Source organism: Artemia franciscana, chromosome 2 (genome assembly GCF_032884065.1).
Source record: "Artemia franciscana chromosome 2, ASM3288406v1, whole genome shotgun sequence".
NCBI classification, from domain to species: Eukaryota; Metazoa; Arthropoda; class Branchiopoda; order Anostraca; family Artemiidae; genus Artemia; species Artemia franciscana.
Genome location: NC_088864.1, coordinates 34,664,853 through 34,690,204, shown reverse-complemented (window position 1 = coordinate 34,690,204; position 25,352 = coordinate 34,664,853). Strand labels below are relative to the sequence as shown.

The 25,352-nt window shown below is 34.8% G+C and overlaps 1 long non-coding RNA gene across 1 annotated transcript; it reads right to left on the bottom strand.

Moving 5' to 3' along the window:
- Positions 1-5,197: 5,197 nt before the first annotated feature.
- LOC136040622 (uncharacterized) lies at positions 5,198-23,841 on the bottom strand. The gene is made up of 3 exons (XR_010620844.1): positions 23,680-23,841; positions 8,991-9,157; positions 5,198-5,427 (listed from the first exon to the last, which is right to left on the bottom strand). It is a non-coding gene; the product is annotated as an uncharacterized LOC136040622 (long non-coding RNA).
- Positions 23,842-25,352: the final 1,511 nt, after the last annotated feature.

Sequence of the window (25,352 nt, the reverse complement as noted above, 5' to 3'; positions counted from 1 at the left end):
AGAGTGGATATTTCAACGCTGTTGTTTTTAAGGGATTTGCATAATAAAAAACAAATGTATGAGAAGTGCAAAAGTTATTAATTTAAGTTTTGGATTTTGGTGAAGAAATGGAGGCCACTTTACTGCCTATTTCCGTCTGACTAACCTCTGCATTGTATGAAATATCTCCTCCTCCTTAAATCGTAAAACATTAAAATAAAGGCCAAACTCCTTAGAACTTTAATACAAGTTCTTATAAGCTTATACTTCAAAATAAGTAAATGGGTCGAAATACTCCTTCCAAGGTCGGAGTAATCATTTACGAAAAATAATTTTTTCAAAAAAATTGTTTATGAAAGAAGGCAAATAACTATTTGTCTATTTTTTATCTAGCTGGTATAGACGAGTCTCTGAATTCTCATTTTGAATCAGTCGAATGGCTTCAATTTTTTCAAACACTTACCAATAAAATGTTAATAAAAGAAGTGGAAATTCATATAATTTGAGTTAACCACGGTAACGGAATGCAACTATAATATTACTTTAGAATTTCTCACCATCTCAATACCACCTGGTCAGAAAATATAGTTATATTTTTTAACTAGGTTGAATATATTTGTCCATAAAACCGTTGAAACTGCTATATATTCCGCTGCGGATTTTTATTCTTACTTTGATACATGCCATCCAATCATATTTCCATGATAAGGTTTTTATACTATTAGTTAGTATTGAGCTACTCTATCAGTTGCTATTTTCTTGTTCTTCTTCATAGAGAGCGAGGGACAAATTCTGAAGGGGTGGGGCACAAAAAGAAGTTATGAGTGCAAGAAAGAGGCTAGAAGCACTTCACCACGTTAAAAAACTTTTATGATCCTCTTGAAGTCTAATCTTTTGTTAATAGTAACAACGTCACTTGTGAAAGCATGGATATCTACCTTAAAGGAGTCAGGGATATCTGCAAGGGAAAGGTAAATATCCGTTGGGGATGTGACGAATGTGGAAATTGACAAGTTGTTCTTGCCTGTGAGAGGGAGAGATAGTTCATACAAGCCTGACCCCTCCTTACCAGTATTTTTGCTGCAAAACCAAATGCTATGATGGGCATTGAAATTTCTATGAAGGATCATGATAGACTTAGTGTATTTGTCCTGAACGTATTTGACGGAGGCGTCAAGGTAGCTGGTAATCTGTTAAGTTGGAGGGTTATACACGGTACCAATAATCAAGGATTCGTTTGGGATGGTACCACTAACCCACAGAGACTTTTTACCTTATGAATATGGAGGGACGAACATAGTTTATGGCTCTGTAGATAAACAACAATACTCCCTTCTCCGTATGTTGCCGTCACTATGTTCATGCTATCCTGTGAGAATCGTGTGTCCCTTCACCCTTTTTCCTTTCTGTTGCAGTCTCCTTTTTTCATTGTATGGTGGTGGTGCCCATGTTTTTGAATTTACTCACTTGTTTTAGCACCTCTTCTCTTTTTTAGTGTTCCTTCACCTTTTTTAACTTGTATTTATTTTCGTTTGACCAGTTTTCATTTTTTTAATTGACCTTTTCCAGTTTTAAACTATTGACTGGCGATTGATTATTCATTCTGATTTTTTTTTAAGGTTTCTTTTTGGTATTCTTTATCATTCATTTTTAGTGTTTTCATAATATTTTTAACTCCAAAGTCCAAATTCGGCCTTTCTGGACTTCTGATAGTGATTTTCTTAAATTAATATCTTATCTATCTCCAACTAAATATTTAATTTGCTGCTAGAACAAAACTTTCCTGGGCCAGTTCAGCCTCCGTTAGAACATTAGCTAAAACACTAAGGGCATCAGCACACCTTATTTTATTCTGAGAACCAAACTTGTACGGCAGAACGGTATGTATCTCCTTTAACCCATCAACAAAAGCAGTTTAAAGAATTTACATTATTTAGTTGGGATTGTTATAAGCTTAAAGTCAAACAATGTATGTTAGAATTGCCTTTCTCGGGGATAGGAGTGAGACCATAATTGCAAAAAGACGATGGTAATGCAAAGAATATCAAACATTTCCTACAAGAGCCATCGCAAGTGTGACATGAGCAAATGGGTTCCATAGGTAATATGTAGAGCACTAATATCATCTAAATCAAACGAAGCTTTCCATTTCAGCTTGGAGACTGCCATTATTGTGGCTTGTTTTGCCACAACACAATAGGAAGACTCTGTGTAAACAGATTCAAATTCATCAAGTTTGGATTTATATTTATACTTTAAAGTATGATTCAGGGCGGTGAATTTATGTCAAAATGTGTTTTCCACTCAGACAGGGGGATATGTGACCAATGTCGACTGCCTCATCAAAACACTACCATTAGTAGCAAAATAAACAAGCCCAAACCTGCTTAAAATGACTTAAGATCGAAAAGCAATGTGCATTATATAAAATGCACAAATTCTACTTTTGAATTAAAACTAGAACAATACCAGAGAAAAAAAAATTCTATTTTAGTTCTCCGATCAAAATCTCTTTAATTTGAATTTATTCTATGATAGAAAAACCAAATATTTATAGTGTCATAGCATCAATAAACTAAAGAAAGTTAGTATCAATAAACTGAAAATAATCGTATTAATTTCTTACTTCTTTTTTACTTTTGTGGTCGGGAAGATGATGTTGAGAGATTCTCATTGGTCTGAAACATGACCACTAGTAGCAAAAGAAAATAGCCCAAACCGCTAAAAATGGCTTCAGACCGAAACCCAAAGTGCTTAATATAAAATACAATAATATATTTAGAGTTTTGATAAAATCTCCATCTTTTGAATTGAAACCAGAGAAATACCTAATTTAAAAAAAAATTCCATTTTAGTTCTCCAATCAAAATCTCTTTATTTTGGATTTTATTTGATCATAGAAGATCCAATTGTTTTCAGTGTTTTAGCATCAATTCTACTTTTTTTTCAAGTAAAGATCAATTTACACTTTACTGAAAACAAAACATATTTTAAATATTTTGATTTTTTGACTTTCTTGTTTATCAATGGTAATCATATCCTTGATTGACGGGTTTTCCATACTCCCATTCAGATGTCTTTTTTATTAATTTATGATATTTTTTGTTATTTTTATTGTTTATTTCATGTTTCTTTCAAATTATTTTGATAATTCTTGCGAATTTTGATCATTTATAATAAATAAGGTTGTCAACTCACTTGTGCTATCTTTTGCAGCTCAATCTGACAACAGTATGTTCACTGATAAACCAGTTATTACAGTCTGATTGGACCACTAAAAATGCAGGTTGGTATAGTATATATATATATATATATATATATATATATATATATATATATATATATATATATATATATATATATATATATATATATATATATATATATATATATATATTATCTACTAGCTGTTGGGGTTGGTCACCGATGATTCCATCTTTGTTTAATTTTCTTATTGACAACTAATCTAACCAGTTTAGCAATCAATTGACCTTTCGGTACCCTTTTTATCATGAAATAACGATTATATCATCGTAGATAACACTTTAGTGATTTTCGTAAGCATCGAAATTATTAACAGTCATCCGCAACTTTAAATATCTTTGAAATACCTTTAAGGATATCAAAATTAAAACAATCTTTGCCCCCTGGACCCATTTGAGGTCTAATCAGTTTTTAACCTGAAACTACAATTTTCTTAGATTTTGTTTTCTGACTTATTTTAACATTAAGTTTTTAGGGAATTATCACATTTTTGTCAGTGCTCTCACTTCGAACTTTAAAAATAACAAACCAAATCTGTTTTTCTTTTATTTTTTCAATTTGTCAGCTTGTTCTATTGGTAAAAATCAAAATTAATTACACCTTCAAAAAAAAGATGTAGTTGCCCCTATTCTTAAATTCATATCTATTTTTAATTAAAAGCAGATTAAGGTAAAGTAGGAAGTTTTAAAAGTGCGTATTAATTAAAAGTAGATATTTTTACTAAAAGCAAAACTGCCAATTTATACCTAATTTTCTAATGCGCATAATCATAGGTTTCAACCAATCAAACAATCATGTTTAGTTTTCACAGTCCATGGTACCTTACATTTTACAAAAAAACAACACAAATAATAATAAGCAATTTAGGGTTCCTATCGAGTGCTATGTTCTGCCATAAATTTTCTCTTTTTTTGAAATCACTTTAAATCTTATCTCTTAGATTTAAAGTTTTATAGAGATAATGTTTCTTAACAAATTATACATTGTGACTCGAAATATACAAATCAGGTCTGTGCAGCTATAAATGTTCATTTAAAATTTCTCTTCTTAAGGGGCTTTACTTTTAAATCGATACACAATTTGACAGCATTAGTAATTTTATTGTGAAACCCTCTTATTTTTATCTCTTTAATCGGGATTTATTATATTATAGCTGAGGAATATCCAGTGTTGTTTTGCGAAAAGCAAAATGCAAATAATTGATTTTCTGACATTGATCAGAATCAAAGTTAAAATAATATTTTGGCTATATGAAGAAAACAAACACAAATTATAACTTAAAATACTTTCACTTTGATTGATGTGATTTTTCTTTAATGTGTTCGAAAAATGGAAGGGCTCAAATATTCGGAATACTTTTATGAAAACAAGGGGATTTCCAAACTCTTTGGGGCTTTCTTAGCAAGCGGCGGAAAGTGTTTTGTATATATTTTGAAAATAAAATTGATCTTATTCCCTAATAATTAATCCTAATAGTAATTATTCCCTAAAACCTGGAAAATAGTTATTTTTGGTTTTTCATTTTTACCAAAGCAGAAATTTCTTCAACATTTTGAAAAATACTATGAATGCTTATATAAATAATGAATCAAAAATTTCCTTGTCCCATGGTCCACATTCTTCTGAATTGGGTAATCTTCTCGATCCAAGAATGGTGACTCAGATTACGGTACTGTAACGAAAACAAATGAACTGTTACTTTTTAAAATTGTGCCTTCGTCCCAATTCTTTTCTTATACACTTAGGAACTATTTTGGAATTTATTTTCCATTTGAGCGAGTATAATTACTAGAGCGTAAGTGACAGGTTGGAAAAATCAAAAACACAAACAATAATTAAAAATGAGAAGCTTGTGATTCAGCAAACTAGAACGTCTGTTTGATCCTCCACGCTATGAGGTCAGGCTTAAAGAAGCAAAATTAACTAATAACTAGAGTTGGTCCATTACCACAACTAAGTCTAAAACTTTATTCATTAAAACAGTATTAACACTGATAGGGTGAAAAACTTTGGATAGTAATGGAATTTATCAATGGCAACTCAGCTAAAGATTTGATTGTGGGAGGCCCACTCGATGAGTTTTACATGGCAATCATCCTCCGGAAAGTTCTGAATGGCCTCAATTACCTGCACAGTAATAACTTGATCCATAGGGACATCAAAGGTTTGTTTCTCTTTACTTGCCTAAAAATAAGAATAATTGCGATTATTAATCTGTGGAAACAGTAGAGGGTGATACACCTCTTTGCAGTAGTGCTCGCATTAATTTTGTAATAAATTGTTAAAAATCAAATGTCGCATTCTTTACTTATCTTCTTCCGATCTTCTACGATCACTGGTTCGATACGACCACTCCTGGGGAAAACAAACAAAAAAAAGAGTGAAATAAACACACAGCTGTGATCTTTCTTGTGGCAAAAAATAAAAAATTCTGGATATTTGCACATAGGAGCAAGAAACCTATACGATAGAGTTCTCTGGCATGCTGAATATGATGGTGGGATTTTCATCAAGGTCATTTGATGTTTGTGGTGTATTTCTCCCCTTTCTCGAAATTTGGATGAGTTTTTTCAGACTCCTTACTGGATGGGTAACATCAAATTTGATAAATTTTCATATTTGGAATCTGACCCATTTGATTATTGATATTGTTATCAAAGCTATGTTTCTTACAGTTTTAGTTACTATTGAGTCACATCACTCCTTACTTATAGTTCGTTACCACTAACTGTTTGATTAGTACTTAGTATAGATTAGCGTTACAATTTCTAAAATAAATTAAAATTTTGCGTTGTATAGAGAGAAATAACCTGATTTCCGGAGTTCATACTATAGTGTATATTTTTCATTTCGAGTAATACTAAAGTTTTTTTTTTATGTCACTTGGTATTAACCAAGTGACATAGCAGTCGCAAATTCTGTCGGTATGTCTGTCGGTCCCGGTTTTGTTACTTTAGGCATTTCCAGTTAAGCTAGGACGATGAAATTTGGCAGGCGTATCAGGGATCGGACAAGATTAAATTAGGAATAGTCATTTTCCCGATTTGGATATCTGGGGGAAGGGCAGTGGGGGGTCAGTTAATTCGAAAAAAAAGGAAAAATTGAAGTATTTTTAACTTACGAACGGTTGATCATATCTAAATGAAATTTGATATTTGGAAGGATATCGTGTCTCAGAGCTGTAATTTCAAATCCCGACCGTATCTGGTGACATGGGGGGGGGGAGTTGGGAGGAGAAAACCTAAAATCTTGGAAACACTTAGAGTGGAGGGATCGAGATGAAGCTTGGTGGGAAAAATAAGCACAAGTCCTAGATACATGATTGACACAACCGGAACGGATTCGTTCTCTTTGGGGTAGTTGGGGGGGGGGGGGGGTAATTCTAAAAAATTAGAAAAAATGAGGTATTTTTAACTTACGAACGGGTGATCGGATCTCAATGAAATTTGATGTTTAGAAGGATATCGTGTCTTAAAGCTCTTATTTTAAATCCCAACCGGATCTGGTGACATTGGGGGGGGGGGAGGTTGGGAGGGAGAAACCTAAAATCTTGGAAAACACTTAGAGTGGAGGGATCAAGATGAAGCTTGGTGGGAAAAATTAGCACAAGTCCTAGATACATGATTGACATAATCGAAACGGATCCACTTTCTTTGGCGTAGTTGGAAGGGGGGGGGGGAGTAATTTTGAAAAATTAGAAAAAATGAGGTATTTTTACTTACGAACGGGTGATCAGATTTAGAAGGATATCGTGTCTCAAAGCTCTTATTTTGAATCCCGACCAGATCTGGTGACATTGGGGGGAGTTTGGGGGGGAGGAACAAAAAATCATGATAAACGCTTAGATTGGAGGGTTCGGGATGAAACTTGATGGGAAAAATAAGCATAAGTCTTAGATACGTGATTTACATAATTGGAACAGATCCACTCTATTGGGGGGGGGGGGGTTAATTATGAAAAATTAGAAAAAATGACGTATCTTTAACTTACGAAGGAGTGATCAGATCTTCATGAAACTTCATATTTAAAATTACCTTGTAACTCAGATCTCTTATTTTAAATCTCAACCAGACCCAGCGTCATTAGGGGGGGGGGACTGGAAATCTTAGAAAAAGCGGAGATATCAGGATGAAACTGGATGGGAAGAATTAAAACCTGTCTAAGAGGCGTGAACAACATAACTGGACCGGATTTGCTCTCTTTGGTGGAGTTGGAGGGGATAATTTTGAAAATTGAGGTATTTGTAACTTACAAAAGGGTGACTAGATCTTTATGATATTTGATATTTAGAAGGATCTAATTTTAAAGTCCGACCAGATCCTGTGACATTGGGGGGAGTTGGAGGGGGAAACCGGAATTCTTGGAAAACGTGAAAATTGGAGTATTTTTATCTTACGAACAGGTGATTGGATCTTAATGAAATTTGATGTTTAGAAGGAATTTATGTCTCAGAGCTCTTACTTCAAAACCAGATGTTTTGACATTCGGGGGAGTTGGAGGGGGAAATCTTGGAAAACACTTGGAGTGGAGGAATCGGAATGAAGCTTGGTGGATAGAATAAGCAAATGTCCTTGATACATGATTGACGTAACCGTACTGGATTCGCTCTCTTTGAGGGAGTTGGGGGGAGGGGTTCAGTGATTTGGCGAGTTTGGTGCTTCTGGACGTGCTAGGACGATGAAAATTGGTAGGCGTGTCAGGGAGCTGCACAAATTGACTTGATAAAGTCGTTTCCCCAGATTCGAACATCTGGAGGAGGGTCTAAAGGGAAAGGAAAAATTAGAATCAACTTACGAGTGGGTGATCGGATCTTAATGAATTTTGATATTTAGAAGGACATCATGACTCATAGCTTTTATTTTAAATCCCGACCGGCATTAAGCCTCTGATTTTCCTTTTAAATCAATCTATTGATTCTTAGAATTTGTTACAGCTCATACCATATGAGCTCTTGGCTCGTAGCTGTTCTTACCTTGTCGCAAGTGCCATATGAGCTCTTAGCTCTTGTTCTACAATTAAAAATTTTATATTACTCACGATTGGTATTATAGCTTGTGAAATCGTGTGTCACCTGATAAATCAATTTATAATTTTGTATGCTATTCAATGACTTTGCGGCTATTAAAATAATATTTATTGTTATGCTTAAGTTTTTCAGATAATTTTAATTGTATGCTTAAGGTTACTGATGTCACAGCTAGTGTTAAACTATGAAAAGCGTTATAGATTGGCTCGCAGTTGTCACGTTACGTTCTTACTTTTAACTCTTCAATTAAAAATCTTATTTCCTATACTTGGATTTTGTGTTTTCAGTAAAGTGCTAGTTTTTCATAATCCTAGAAACCTAGAGAAATATCATCAGTTGTTTATTTGCGCTAGTTTTGTTTATATATGTTGGATGGGCTTTGAATCAATATATTTTTTTTTAACATTCAACTTAGCTCCTTACTTTTGTCAGCTAGGCCTAGATAGCAATTTTGGGTTAAACAATTTCTATGTAAGCATTTTAAGACAAATCTAGAGAAAATAGAGAGAGTTTTGTAAAATAAACCAACACACTTTACTATTTGTTGCTCTTAGATTCTCAGTCTTGGGTTGATTTGTATACAAACAATGCAACCTAAAAAGAAAGTATATTTTTCTCCAGGACTTCTGGTTATTGTGTACAGGATATAATTAACCAAGAATCTTGAAACACAATTGGCAAATAATTAATTGCAATTTTCGAAAATTTCAAGCAAAATTACCTGTTTTTACTTTTAGCCGCCAAAATTCTAATTGGCGGGAATGGAAATGTAAAGATCGGCGACCTGAGCGGTATCACTGAAGTACCCAATAGCCAATGGATCTCTGGACGAGACTCAAATTATGGCACACAACTATGGTTATCGCCAGAACGACTGGTTCATTCTCCCTACAACAAAAATGTATTTATTGATTCTCTTGAACAGTAAATATAATGTTCACACAGCTTTGCGACCTTGAGCAAGTGGCCAATATCAAAATAGCAAATGAAAATACATTTTATACACATGAAGTTTTAGTGGCAAAATGCAAAAATACACTGAAACGTGGTGCTATACCTGTGTCTGAGTTTTTTTTTTTTTTTTTTTTTTTTTTTAAAGCAACATTTATTAGTTTTGCGGAGGCCACAAGGCAATTCCATCATCAAGGTTTATATTTACTCCTGGTCTTGTCCTTCTCATGGATTTTTATTTGGGGGGGGGGAGTTCAAAGAAAAACTTTAAAAGCACATCAAAAGGTGTATTATTCAAATGTACTTGTCAGTCGTGATAGGGTTAGATGTCTCAAAGGGAGCGTTTAAGAGCTAAAAATTCCTAACTATCATTGAGATTTTAGAAAATAACGGATTTATTTCTAAGAAGGGATGGGGGCAGAGTTACATATTGATCTATGATCCCACTTTATTTCTGGGATTATATCTTGTCTACGCTAATGTTATGAAAATTAAGAGTAACATTAAATCCGAGTATAATTTACTCTGCACAGAAGGGGGCTACTTCTTCTTCATTCCCGATCTCTCCCTTGTGGTCGTAGAAGCTTTGGAGGATGTTAACTCGATTGGCTATTGAGATTTTAGTCCTTTTTGAAGGAGAAAGAAATAGAAGAGCATAGAGCCCCTGTCTTGGATTTTTCTATCTGTGTGTGTGTGTGTGGGGGGGGGGGGGTTTCTATGAATGAGTTTTCCTCGGGGGACGGGACATGGGCCACCAAAGAACAAAAATGGTCAAAAATAAATTTATCATAAACCAAGTGTTTGTTCTTTTAATTTACTTATCTGCTATAGACTTTAGTTTACCTCTCGCTTCTTTCTGTTTCCTTCGCTACAAAATAATGATTTTTAATCAAAATGAGTATCAACTAGCCTGATACTTCTCGAAATGCCGTCTTAGTAAAAAAAAAAAAAATTATTGAATAGATATATATATAAAATCTTAGCAGAACTTCTAAGGTCAACAGCTTTAAACCCGCCTGGGTATAGGATAGGTAACATCAGCTAACAGGTTAAGATGCACTTTATTATAAAACCTATACTGCACTATTCCTCAGAATTTAAAAAAAAATATTCGAGAATAATTCCATAAACAGAGATACGGGTGAATTTGGATTGAATTCAATCTATGATAATAGTTCAAATAAAGTAAATATCACCTCACCTAAAAGCTATGACCTCTGTCCGCGTAATATGTCAGATAAATCTAACCGGATTATCTGACATAATTAACCGGAACCAAAAAGGTCAAAGAGACCGGCTTCCACTGTTGCATTGAAAAAAAAATAAGAGCAATAAACTATATGTAACTAGTTTATTAGGTGTAAATTTTGTTTGGTTTTGTTCATGTCTTTTAGTTTTACTGCTGATGATGAACACTTATATGTGTTCGAAATATCCAGTTAAATTTTATATCTGTTCACTGTCAATAAAAATGTTTCATCCCTATTTTTAACTGTTTTACTTTTGTTCTCTACTTTTTTTTTCAAATTTGATTTCAATTCATTATACTATCACTTTTTTTTTAATCCACCCTTAGATTTTACGTCAAAGCTTAATTTTTGCATTTGCAATGCTTTGAAACTGAAAAAGAAAAAAACACTGAAAAAACCTGGCCTCCGAAAAAAAAAATTAAAGGTGTTTCGAATTGCCAATATTGTCATTTTCGTCCTATTCTGCATCGACTCCCCCGAAATAGTCCCCGAAGCCGCGCCGAATCGAAATTCGGCGGCAGCGGAGAGAATTTATGTCGGCGCGCCACCGACGCACCAAAAAAGTTTTTCTGCGTGCCGTCGAAAAACTATCGGCGGCGCGCCACCTATTTTTCGGCGTTTTCGCAATTTTTAAGGCATTTTCAGTGCCTTTTTTAATCTTTAGCGTTTTTCACAATATTTATAAGCCCTGAATTCTCTTTCTTTCATCGTTACCTAGTTATGTAATATCTTGTCAGTGTTTATACATAGGCTACTTAGATCAACAATATTCGCCTTACGACATGACTTTGCAAAAACTAGTGGAGGTTTCTAGATCGTGAGATTTACGCTTAACTCAGCAAGCGGTAGACTAGAAAATATGAGTGTAGGACTCTAAAGATTGAGAGTTTGGAATCCGTGTTCAAATACCAAATACCCTCTCATACTGAATGTATATAATAATAACGGAGAAAAGAAAAAAAAAATCCATTGTAGCTGAGCGCAAAAACTTAAATTATTCCTTTGAATGCTTTGATTACCTTGTAATTATCACGTATAAAAATGAGCTTGTTCACGCGATGTGGAGCTAACATCGAACGTTTGGCAGTGACTAATCGCTAAATTCAGCGTAAAATCGCTGAAAATCGCCCACAGATGGCACAAACAATAGAACGTCCGTAGTTAAAGCTGTACTTACTTGAATAAGCTACATAGGACTAAATAAAATCGGCGACAGTTATTCATCGGCGGATCGCCACCGCCAAACCTCGCGGCGGGGCGCCGAAATGTTTTCGGCAGTGGCCCGTTGAGTTATTTTCGGCGGCGGGCCGCCAACTTTCGGTGCGGCTTCGGGGACTACGCCGAAATAACCAGATCTAGCATTCTATTTTTCTTTTATGCACGATCATCAATCGTGAGGAAATTGAGAAACCGAAAACTGATTGGGATAGCTGATTTATTGACAGCACATGAGATTATAGCCTTTTCTTTAGCCTCAGGTTGTTACCAAGGCCGTATTCAGGGGAGGAGGGGGGCTATGGGATTTAAACCCCCTCCCTAAATGTTTGTCCGACTCGTAAAAAGCGGAATAAAATTAATATAAAAAATTGTTGGTGTGTTGAAAGAAATTTGGTGCGTTTTTTTAAAAAAAAGGAAGTTGAGTACAACTTTGAGTCCTCCTAGCCGACTCGCTTACACGCTAGACTTGAAACTCTTTGTCATTGAGGACAGGGGGTTTGAATCTTGCCGTCGCTGGTTAATGGGTTTGGAACAGGGGTCAGTGGTTTGATACTTGATGGTTAGACAGAGTACCAGCAAATGGGTATACAGAGAAATCTACTACTACTACTTCTACTAATAACTCGCTGCAGCACCAAGCTGCCTGAAGCCAACTCAGCTACGAATGCTCCTCCTCCAACCTAATATATTCAAGACCTCCCTCTTTACACACTCCCAGGAAGGTTCCATTTCCTTTAAATCTTCAGCTTTGTAGCTTATTTCTAATCTCAGAGCCACTATATTTAAGAAACTCCTTTATCACATTATCAGCACATGGAGCCTTATTATTTTTAATCCTTTTTGTACTTCCAGGTTTCATGAACTTTTTCATTTTCATCTATATCTTTCCCTGCAAATGTATTCAGTACTGAACAGTTCAGTACCGAACTGAGACCGGTTTAGCGCGTTCTGTCCGATCCGTTGCTGATGCATTTGCAAGGAATGGATTATTGCTAAATGTAGATAAATGTGAATTTCTCATATTTAATGGGGTTAGTTCGTCTCATCCTTTGGATTACATTTCTTTTTCCGTACCACAAGTTACTTCTTTTCGATGGCTTGGGATTTCTGTTTGCAATTCTTTAAGTTCTTTTCGTTTTCAGATAATTAGGGATATTCAATTTAAGCTTAAACTGGGCTACTCTTAAATTGTTGGAAATCGTGGACATTTCCGGCGACAAGCACTTACAAAACTGTACTCGAGTTTCTGCAACCATTCTGTGTTGTTTTGTGCTGGTTTTTTTATGCTTTCGAATAAAGGTGACGTAAAGAGGGTCAAGACGGATTACTATCGGTATTTAAAGTTCCTACTTTATTTACCACGATCATTTCGGAACCGAAGGTTAATTAGTAAATGTCAGGCAACGGATATTGTTCTTTCAGTGGAAAAACTAAGTTCAAATTTAATTGATGAAGCGCCAATCTGTCTTGGTCCTAAAAATTATCTTATCCGCCTCTTTTGCCAAATTGTTATATACTTTTTTTCTTATATTTGTGTTATTTGTAGTTCTTTCTTTTTCTCCTTGTACTCCACTTTTTCCTTTTGTAACTGGGTAAGAAATAGATTATTATTATTATTGTATCTTGGTTTATCAAATTCTCAAAATGTTCCACCCATTTCCCTTTAACCCTTTCCTTAACACTAATTGTGGCCCCGTTCCCATCTTTAACTGGTACAAGTCCGGATTGACTACTCCCTCTCAATTTATTTAAATACCAGCACAATATTTTATTATTATGCTTACTGTGAAACTTCGAGGCTTGAAACGAGATCTAAGCAGCATGGCAAACCCCTGATATTTTGGTTGCACATTTTCCAGTTTAAAATAAACTGTACTGCAAGCAAGGTGCCGTCAACAGATTTTTAAGTAACTTAAGAGGAACCAGCCGCATACGCTGACAAAAGGGTTACAATTTTATCAAAAGCGTCGATTATGGTTTATGTACAGGCTAAAATTTTATTTGGAGAAATGTCCATATCAAATGTGAAAAATTACCGAAATTACCTTCTTCTGAAAAAGGCCAGTTGAAGTACAAAACCTTGCTTTTAAAGTTTAGTCATTTCTAATCTGAAAACTATGGTTTTGAAAGGTAGCTTTATTTATAAAGATTAGTTTTTAAATGAATATTGTTCAAAAAGCTCGTAACATCATTCAATATATTTGTTTGTGTGTTAATTTTTTAGGGAGGCTGGATAGTGTCAACCTGCATCAAAATATGTGCCAGTAAAGTCTAAAAGCCAGTTAAGTTCTGTATAAGCCGGTTACCTATTGCATTCGTTTTTTTTTTTGTGTCATAGCGCTTATTTTGACAGAAAAAGGCACTGCAACAGAGCTAGTTTCTTATAATTTTTAAGTTTAAATAAATAAAAAATCAAGGGTTCTAAACCTCAAGTTGAATAGAATCCCAGTCAAATTCGTGTGTATGTTTCTTTCTTGTCCCTTTTTGTATCTTACTAAACATAAAAAAGATCCCTCAACACTTTTCTAATCAATTTTCTTTTTTGCTCATCCTTCACCTAATGAATTTACTGCTCATTGAAGGTGTGCAATTACGAGGCCTCTGCTCCTGCCAAGGAACCTTTCCTGACTCAACATCCACGACCATTTTTTTTTTGCAATATTTTAACATAAATAAATTCAATAAAATGTTGTTTCTTTGCATTCTTTCACACTACTTGTTAATCCTAGAGCTAGTAATAGTTCATAGAGACGGAATACAAGATAGAGAGAAAAAAAAAAAAAAAAAAAAACATATCGACTGAAAGAAAACTGGGGAAATAATCAAGTTCTGTGGCATCCCACGCCATATACAAGTCTCTGTTTCTTTTTTGTTTTGTTTTTCAATACGTTTGTGCGTTGACATTTCATAAAAATAAATAATCAGTAAGAATTAAAAATAAATTTGACGTCAAAAATCAACATCTTATCACCCTTCTCAGTGATCTTAGACTAGAAATGATATATATATATATATATACATATTCAAAACTTTTAGTTTTGTACTTTTTTTCTTTTCTTTTATTCTCTACGTATTTTTATGTCTAATCGATTGACGTCCTTTTTTTGGTTGAATTTTGTAAGAATGGTTGAGCAGCAATTAATTCGAATGAATACTGTGGAAATATGGATCCTGTTGCCGTCTTTTTGTGTGATAGCTTTCATTTTCACAGAAAAAGGCGTTGCAACAGACCAGGCTTCTTGTAATTGCAAAGTTAAAATGAGGGGTTCTCAACCGCAAGTTCATTTAATTCTCTGTAAAATTGTTGTTAATGTTCTTTTTCGTTTTCACATTTATAAAGAAATTGAACCCTTTTCACTTTTGAATCTATTATCTTTTTTGCTTATCCCTCACTAAACGAAATTACTGCTCATCCAAGCAATTCTACTTCTTCTATGGCCTCTGCTCCTGTGCCAAGGAACCGCTTCCTGAGTCAAAAAACAAGAATATTGACATTTTATGTTCTCTTTATCTTAATAATTAAATAAAAAAACAATTTTTTTGAAATGAAAGTAAGAAGCGACATTAAAACTTAAAACGAACAGAAATTACTCCGTATATGAAAGGGGCTTTTACTCCTCGACACCCCGCTCTTTACGCTAAAGTTTTTTTTATTGTTTTCAAAAGTAGAGTTGCGAGAAAGAATCAAACTTTAGCGCAAGGAGCGGGGTGTCGAGGAGGAAAAGCCCCTTTCATATACGGAGTAATTTCTGTTCGTTTTAAGTTTTAATGTCGCTCCTTACTCTCGTTTCAAAAACTTGTTTTTTTATATTTAATTTCTGAAAGTTTTTGAATTAATGCATGTCTGATTTTGGCTCTCCGTACATAAATTATTAAAATGAAATTTGCATGTTAATTCTTTCTTTGGCTAAATGGCTTTCTCTTAGTTTTGATCAGACGATTTTGAGAAATAAGGGGTGGGGAAGGAGGCCTAGTTGCCCTCCAATTTTTCGGTTACTTAAAAAGGCAACTAGATCTTTTAATTTTTAAAGAATGTTTTTATTAGTAAAAAATATACGTAACTTAAGAATTGACTTACGTAACAAACTTTTATATTCTTATATTTTTGATTATATATGATATATGATATATATATGAGGGGGTTGGTCCCCTCGGTAATACCTCGCTCTTCACACTAAATCTTGTTTTGTCCCAATTCTTTAAGAATGACCCCTGAATCAGAAAGGCCGTAGCATAAATAGTTGAAATTACTTAAAAAAATTTAGCATAAAGAGCGAAGTATTTATTTCCTCCTAAATACCTCGCTCTTTATGCTAAAGTATTTTTAGAAGCCCTCATATGCGTAATAATCTCTGTTCGTTTTAAGTTTTAATGCTTCTCCTTACTTTCATTTGAAAAAATTTTTTCATGTTTATATTTTCATTGTTTTTTTGTTTTTTTTAATAGTAATGCTAGAAAATCCTGTACCCATGAAATATTCCTCCAAGGAAAAATCCTCCCACAAAGCCCCCTCCCCTGAACCCCACACCCAAACCAAAAAAATCCCCCTGATAACGTCGGTACACTTCCCAGTAACCATTACTGTATGCAAACATTGGTCAAAGTTTGTAACTTGCAGCCCCTCCCCCAGTGACTGTGGGGGGTAAGTCATCTCCAAAGACACACTTACTAGGGTTTTCGACTATACGGAACAAAATGGCTATCTCAAAATTTTGATCCATTGACTTTGGGAAAAAATGAGCGTGGGAGGGGGCCTAGGTGCCCTCCAATTGTTTTGGTCACTTAAAAAGGGCACTAGAACTTTTTATTTCCGTTAGAATGAGCCCTTTTGCAACACTCTAGGACCACTAGGTCGATACGATGACCCCTGGAAAAAAAAAACAAAAAACAAACAAACAAACAAATAAACACGCACTCGTGATTTGTCTTCTGGCAAAAAATACGAAATTCCACATTTTTGTAGATTGGACCTTGAAATTTTTTCTATAAGGTTCACTGATACGCTGAATGCGATGGTGTGATTTTCGTTAAGATCCTATGACTTTTAGGAGGTGTTACCCCCTATTTTCCAAAATAAGGTCAATTTTCTCAGGCTCGTAACTTTTGACGATAAAGACTAAGTTTGATGAAACTTATATATTTAAAATCAGCATAAAAATCTGATTCTTTTGATATATATTTTAGCATCGAAATTCCATTTTTTAGAGTTTCGTTTACTATTGAGCCGGGTCGCTCCTTACTACAGTTCGTTATCACGAACTGTTTGAAAAGTGAAAAGATAGTTTAAGTGAAACTTTATTATTTCGTATTCTTAGAGCCCTTAAGATCTTCTAAGGGTCGATAATCTGGATAAAGAACATTCGGTTCTTAAAAATGAGATGGTTAATAGTGAATCGAAAATTGAAAAAATTGAAAATGATACGTCCTGCCTCAATTTGCAATTAAAAATTTGTACCGTTGAATTAATAAAATCAAAAAGAAAAAATGAAGATTCAATGTGTTTTGAATGATTCGATTGTTTCAGCAGGAATAGATTTGTCCCCTTACAGGTCGCATAAAGAATATTTACCTCCCAATGAATGTACGAGCATATTTCTGGTCCCTGTTAGGTTTGCTCAATTCCATAAGATTATAAAAATATAAAAAATGGTAATTCAGTGGGAAATGATAAATTATCAACAAATTTGTTAAAGAGTATTGCCGGAGTTATTTTTGAACCACTTATCCACATTTTCAATTTGACCTTGTCCCAGTGGGGCCCATAATAGAAACTGGGAAACCCTCCCCTGGGGGTCATAATTCCAGGTGGAGGAGGAAGAAGGCCCCTCAAATGTACACTCAGCAGGGCCAACTGCCGTGTTCACGCGTCAGATGAGTTACAAACCTTCTCCCAGTAATGGGTTAAATTGCATGGTGAAGCAGAACACCATCGTGGGAGGATCCTCTATAGGAGGACAACTGCGGCAGGGCGTAAGATCCAGATTTATGGACAACGGCCTCTGTAAAGGGCTGCCTCGACCCTTTCGGGGTACCTGCAAGACTGGGAAACTTGCGGTCAATTTTTCCCACTTGAGGAGTGGCGCCCCTCGAGGAAATTATAGCCTAGTAAACAACACAGCACTCGTACGGGATTCTGATTATTGGATAATTTTCTGGGCTTGGTTTGTTTTGATGTGCGTTTTCGGGCTGAAAAACCTCTTCCTAGCTAATTTATCTACTATGGGCTGCCTCCCCGTAGTAGCATAATATTTGTAGGCATGAATATATAATGAGTCGGAGGTAATAGGCTTGGGACTGTCTGTGCAGGATTTCGACTCTTGTTGATAGAAGAGCATCGCCAAGTGCTGAAAACCATGTTGTGACCAAGATGGGCCCAGGATTGCACAAAGCCTCCAACTTACTGGAGGTCCCAGGGACTTCTTGCTGTCCGGTTCTAAGCCGGCTTAAGCGCTTCGGTGTAGACTTGAGAAGATATGTTGGTCCCCATCCTGCACTGGTATCCGGGATCACTGCTTTTCTTGAGGCCAAAATAATTTCAAAGATTTAAAGAACATGAAAATTGGAACTTGGAATGTTACGACGTTAAAAAATGACTATCGCATCGACATTTTGACTGACGAATTCAGACGGTTTGAACTGGATTTATTAGGAGTTTCAGAAACTCATATCCCAGGGGTAGGAAGCATGAAATTAGGTGACATAGAATTTGTTTACTCAGGAAGGAAGGATGGGGTACATAGACAGGGAGTAGGGCTCATGATGAATAAGGAAGCTGCTAAGTCTTGTTTAGGCTGGGAAGGTATTAATAATAGAATACTAATTGCTCATTTTATGACTAAAAAGTTTAGGGTATCAGTTATAGTAGTATATGCCCCCATTGAACCAACTGATGGAGATACTAGTGACTCAGATGAATTTTACTTACAGTTACAGGAGCAAATAGACAGGGTACCAGGTAGAAATATGGTGTTTTTGCTAGGAGATTTTAATGCCCAGGTTGGTAGAAATAGGGATAGATGGTATCCTAGCCTAGGTAATTTTGGTGTAGGAAAAGAAAACAGTAATGGCTATAGGCTTTTGCAATTTTGTAGGTATAACAACCTAGTTATAACCAATACGGTGTTTGGTCACAAAATGGCCCATAAGTTGACATGGTATTCACGTGATGGTAAGACAGCAAACCTTATTGATTATGTTATTGTAAACAGAAGACTAGCAGGATCAATACAAGATACTAGGGTGTATAGGAGTGCCGTTATTGATGTTAAAAGTAAAGATCACCATCTAGTAGTGTCTAAGGTTAATTTAAAGCTGAAATTTCGGAAGAGTAACTCCCTCCCGGAAAGTTATGATGTTGGTAGACTTCAGGATGAAAATTTGAGAAAAAAATTCCAGGAACAGTTGAGTACTAAACTTGAGGGTTTAAAATTTGACAATGTGGAAGATGGATGGAATGATTTCAGAAAAACAATTTGTGAAGTTGCTGATGGTGTCCTAGGGAAGAGTGCTAAGACAGCAACTAGGAATATTAGTGAAAAAGCTTTAGGTTTAATAGAGAGTAGAAGGGGTTTGTATAAGAATTATCTGAGCGATAGGTCGTATGAAAACAAAAGGAATGTAAAGAAAGTGGAGAAAGCATTAAAATATGAACTAAGGAGATGTGAAATGGAGGCGATGGATAAAATTGCTGAGGATCTGGAAGATGCGGCTAGACGGCATAATAGTAAAATATTATACTGGCATGTTAATAAATTGAAAGGGAGTAGCCGATCCGGACTAGTCCCAGTTAAAGATAGAAATGGGGTCACAATTAGTGATAAGGAAAAAGTTAAAGAAAGATGGGTGGAACATTTTGAGAATGTGCTAAACCGAGATACAGTTGCAGGAAAAGATATAGATGAAAATGAAAAAGTTTGTGATACCTTGGATGTGAAGGAAGATTTGTTTAGTGAGGAAGAATTAGCGACAGTACTAGAAGGATTAAAAAATAATAAGGCCCCAGGTGCTGATAGTATGATTAATGAGTTCCTTAAATATGGTGGCTCTGAGGTTAGGAATAAGCTACTGAAGATTATGAACATGATTTTTGAAAAAGGGGAAGTACCCAATGATTTTAGGAAAACCTTAATTAAACCACTGTATAAGAAAGGTGACAAGAGTGAATGTCGGAATTATCGAGGCATTAGTCTGGTCTCTGTAGGTAGCAAATTACTGAGTAATATGATACTTTTTAGACTGAGACATGCTGTAGACAAAGTTTTAAGGGAAGAACAATGCGGTTTTAGAAAAGGTAGAGGATGTGTCGACCATGTTTTCACTCTTAGGTTAATAATTGAGAAGTCCCTTCGTTGTCAAACACCTTTGGTCCTTAGTTTTATCGATTATGAGCAAGCTTTCGATTCTGTTGATAGAACAGCGTTAACAAAGGTCTTATCGTTATATGGTATACCAGAAAAATACATTAAAGTGATTTGCGCTATGTACGAGAATAATACTGCTGCGGTTAAGGTAGGAAATGAGGTTAGCAACTGGTTTTGTATTAAATCAGGAGTTAAGCAGGGTTGTGTTCTATCCCCCTTTATATGGATCATTTTGATGGACTTCGTCTTAAGGAGCACAGGAAAGGCAATTGGAGACCATGGAATCAAATGGGGAGGAAGAACGCTCCTGGACTTAGATTATGCTGATGATTTAAGCATATTAGATGAAAGTGTGAGCAAAATGAATGAATTTTTAGAGGTTTTACGAGTTCAGGGTGCTAAAATAGGCTTGAAAATTAATGTTAAGAAGACTAAGTCACTAAGGTTAGGAATAAGTGAAGATGAACAGGTGACCTTAGGTAACGAAAAGATTGATCAGGTTGGGAGCTTCAGTTACCTTGGTAGTATTATTAGTAAAGATGGTGGGAGCAGTGAAGATGTTAAAAGTAGAATAGCTAAAGCTCAGGGTGTTTTTTCACAGTTAAAAAAAGTTTGGAAGAATAGAAAGATAAGCCTACAAACCAAGATTAGAATATTGGAAGCTACAGTGATGACAGTGGTCAAATATGGCTCTGAAGCATGGACACTCCGAAAAGCAGATGAAAATTTACTAGATGTTTTCCAGAGAAATTGCCTACGGATTGTTCTGGGTACCCGGCTGACTGACCGTATTTCAAACAGTAGGTTGTACGAAAAGTGTGGTTCAATCCCGCTTTCTGGGGCTATAATGAAAGAAAGGTTGAGATGGCTAGGCCACGTTCTACGGATGAAGGATGACAGATTACCGAAGATTGTCCTTTTTGGCCAACCGTCTGGGGCTACACGGAAAGCAGGTCGTCCTTGTCTGGGTTGGGAGGATGTCATAAATAAGGATTTAAAGGAAATGGGAACTTCCTGGGAGGGTGTAAAGAGGGAGGCTTTAAATAGATTAGGTTGGAGGAGGAGCGTGCGTAGCTGTGTTGGCCTCAGGCGGCTTGGTGCTGCAGTGAGTTATTAGTAGTAGTAGTAGTAGTAGTGTCAACTCAGGTATATTTCCTAGTAGATGGAAAATTGCCCGAGTAATTCCGTTGTATAAGGAAGGCGGTAAATCTGATCTAAGTAATTATCGTCCAATTGCAATTTTATCACCATTATCTAAAGTGTTTTTGGAAGAAAGGATTTCTAGCTATTTAGATAAAATACATTTCTTTACCAAATATCAATTTGGATTTAGGGCGAAACGTTCGACGGAACAAGCAGTTGCAGCTGTTTTATTAGAAATAAATGATTGTTTAGATGATGATTTCCATGTGGCTACTGTTTTCTATGATATAAGAAAAGCATTTGACACTTTAAATCATGAAATTCTTCTTGACAAAATGATAAATTCCGGCATAAGAGGGAAAGGATTGCAAATTATTAAATCATATCTATGCGGACGCAAAATCACAATAAATGTTGGTGAAAAAATTACCAATTTAAAAGGTCTTATTGATATTGGTGTCCCCCAAGGCTCAGTATTAGGTCCACTTTTATTTTTTATCTATATTAATGATCTTCCCCGAGGTTTGCATGAGAATATTAGCCATGCTGTTTTATTTGCAGATGATACAGCTATAACAGTTAAAGCTAGGGATTCATCGACATTGATCGAAATTCTGACTATAAGTGTTACCTCAGTTAATCGACGGTTTGTTTCTAATAATCTAGTACCGAATTTTAAGAAAACTAATTTTATGGTTTTTGGTCGTTAAAAAAAGTTCCACTCGAGAGATTTCTGGTGAAGAGCTACAGGTTGGTGATCAAAAAAATTTGTAGGGTCCAATCATATCGTTATTTAGGAGTTTTTCTTGATCCCTTTTTGTCATTTCATAATCATATTGAGTATTAAAGATTAAAACTTTTAATTTAGATTAAAAGCACAAAATATTGGGTCGATTTACCGTGTCAAGAATGTTTTTCCTTTTACCATTTTAAAAATAATTTACCCCTTTCTAATTGCTTCTTATTTGAATTATTGCTCAGTTGTATATCTTAATACATTTTGGAAGCATATAAAACCCTTACAGGTACTACAAAATAGGGCAATAAGAATACTTGAAAATTTCTTACATCGACCTTCAGAACTTGAAAATGTTTCGGAAACTAAAACATTATTCCTCTTCTTAAATTTGTTGGACTTAAATGATATACGAATATTAAATACTTCCATGTGGCATTTTCAAATCCAAAATTCTAAAAATTATTTCTATGACAAATCTCTGTTAATTTTACTTCCTCGTTCGGATTGTCGGAGGTCTAGGATATATCGAATTCCTTTTTTAAATTAAATTATTTGATCTTCTTATTTGTGTGTTTGTTTTTGTGTCCCTGTGTCTGGGATGGCCTCCCACGCCCCTCCTGCCCGATATTTATATTTACTTATCTTTTATGAGTTTTTTTTTTCAATTTTTTTTTCTCTTATACCGTATTATAATTTGAAATCATTATTAGGATGAGATGTTGATGTTTTTCTTATGTTTTTGCACTGTCCCAGCCTTACGAGCTCTGCTCTCTGTTGGGGCATAATTTTGTTTGTGTATTTTTTGACTTGAATAAAGAAAAAGTTGAAGTTGAGTATCATATACTCAGTACTTGTTAGTCCTAGAGTCAGGTATTATGTACCTGGATCTAGTACCTGATAAAAGTACCTCTAGTACCGATATACCCTGATAAAAAGATTGAATCAGCTGGAAAGGCGATCTTGCTCAAAATCTTAATCCTGCAATTCGTCATTCTTTTTTTTTATTAGAATTAGAAGTAGCGCATTTTTGTGCTCTTTAATTTTTGCTGCTAAATTAACAGAATTATAAAATAAATAAATTAGGCCTACGCATCAAACATGGTTATAGAATAATCAATAGGTGAAGCAATGCTTTCAGTTTTAAGTTTGACAGTTTAGGAGAAGATTGTTATGGCTTTTGTAATTTGTAAGATTTCATCTTTTTTTGCCAAAGAACATATATTATTTTAATTTGATTGATTTTCCTTTTCGAAAGGACATTGAATTTGTAGATACAGTGCTTTTATGTTGCCGATAGCCTCTGGTTGAGGATTAAGCGTTCGAAGTTTTAAAACTCGGTGTGTTTTAATGGATATTTCTGGGTTCTTTTTAGAATATCTGCGCTAATTTTTGAGGAGGAAACACTATTGAAAATACAAAGAAAAATATCAACTACTTTTGAGAAAATTACAACTGTTTTATGCTTACAACTTTTCCTTTTAAGAATGGGGTGTCATAAAACAGTCTCGACAGACCTATTTCTGGGCCCGCTATTTTACATTTGCGGATTAATGCTAAACTTATAAATGTTTTAGGTTTTTTTATATTTACGGTGAACATGATAAAAGTAGGAAAAGTGATCTAGCTTGTCGAAAAATTCTAGTGCCTTGAATTAAAAAAGGAATTGTAAAATTGCCAAAATAATTCATTTAAAATACACGAAAAACTTAAAATACAAGAAAAATAGCCAAAAAACTGATAAATACTCACTACAGCCTGATTCCCGATCACCTGTTTCATTGCTGATTTTAAATTTTGCTGTTATTTCTTCTGATTTTCTAGTTTTGAAAATAGCTTTCCAGGACTCGAGACACTATCGAGATGCAACATACACCCTTGAATATCTCCAATCTGAAAGGATAAAATAGAATTAAGCCTCTAGAGTTGTATCTTCAATATCTGCAGTGTTTTTTTTTTCTTTAATAAGAATTTACCTTGGAGGGTCGACATTTTTTAGGGGGGGGGGGGGTTGGAGGAGTCAACACAAAAATAAGCAAATTTTCTCCTCGACAAATGCAATAAATCATGTCAGAAACAAACATATATTCATCCTTCCCTTGAATACACACTTAGTTTCTGTTATTTTATTTATTTAAAGCACTATATTTGATGCAGCAATCCTTTGTTAAATATCTTATATTTCCCCACATGGACCCGTAGCCCCTATCAAGAAAACGACACTGAGCTGTCTTCAGAGATCAGTAGCGACCAAGTAATTGTAGTGTGTTCTTCTTTTTCTCTGTATCTCTCTTTACTCCGTCATCTTGTATTTTGCATGACGGATTTTGAATACTGCTAGAAAGAAAATGAACAAACTCGAAAAAAGGAAACCGGTGAGACTTGCGAAATCTACAATAAATTACTCAAAATAGTGAAAATATTCAAAAATCGATGCGGAGAAAGGATAGAGTATATCATCCCATCTTGAAGCATTAATAAAAAAAAAATAAAAAATTGGACATCACTATTGACAAAACAAATGATTAAATTCTAATGCTTTTCTTCAGAGACAAATGAGTATTTTTTTTTTAGATTTTTCCTTTAGACAAGTTTTTAAGGTATAATCTATTCAATTCGTTTATTAACAAAAAACAAATCACACATCGTAAACTAACTACACCCTAAGAGAGCACTGCCCGTAACGGGTGACAGTATTTATTCAATCATCAAGAAAGGAAATAAAAAAAATTAATAAATTAATAAAAACAAAACATAGAGAACTATCGGTGCAAGAAATTAGGATCTAATTCAATATTTCTCAATAAGAAGCTTTTAATCTTACTTTTGAACTCTGGTAGGCTATTAGCATCTCTCAAAGTATTTGGCAAATAATTCCATATTTTCGGTCCGGTAAATTTGATTGAAAAACCAGATGACGTGAGACGTCTCGTTTTTGTAACTAGTTGCGATGCATGTCGATTATCATGTTGGTGAATTTCATCATTCCTTCGAAAAGCCGGCATAAATGACTCAGGTGCGGTATTTGTGCTTACTTTATATAAAGTTTCGGCAATCTTTTTTTCTCGAAGTCGAGCCACATTTAATATCATAAGTTTTATCAAAAATGCCTTCACACTCTGACGATGCTCAAGCTTGCAAATTGCACGTATAGCTTTATTCTGAAGAATTTGAACTTGCTGCCATTCTGACTTATATTTTGAAGCCCAAATACTTGTTCCATATAAAAGATATGAGTGGAATAGACTGAAATATAGGATCAGCAATATTTTATGAGGAAGAATAAATTTCAGTCTTTGACAGCTCTTGACAGCTTCATACAAAGAAATTTAATGTGGGTTGTCCAATCCAGATTTTCATCAATTATTATACCTAAATATTTAATGTGGTCAACTCGTTCAATTTCTTCGTGGTCTGCCGTATTT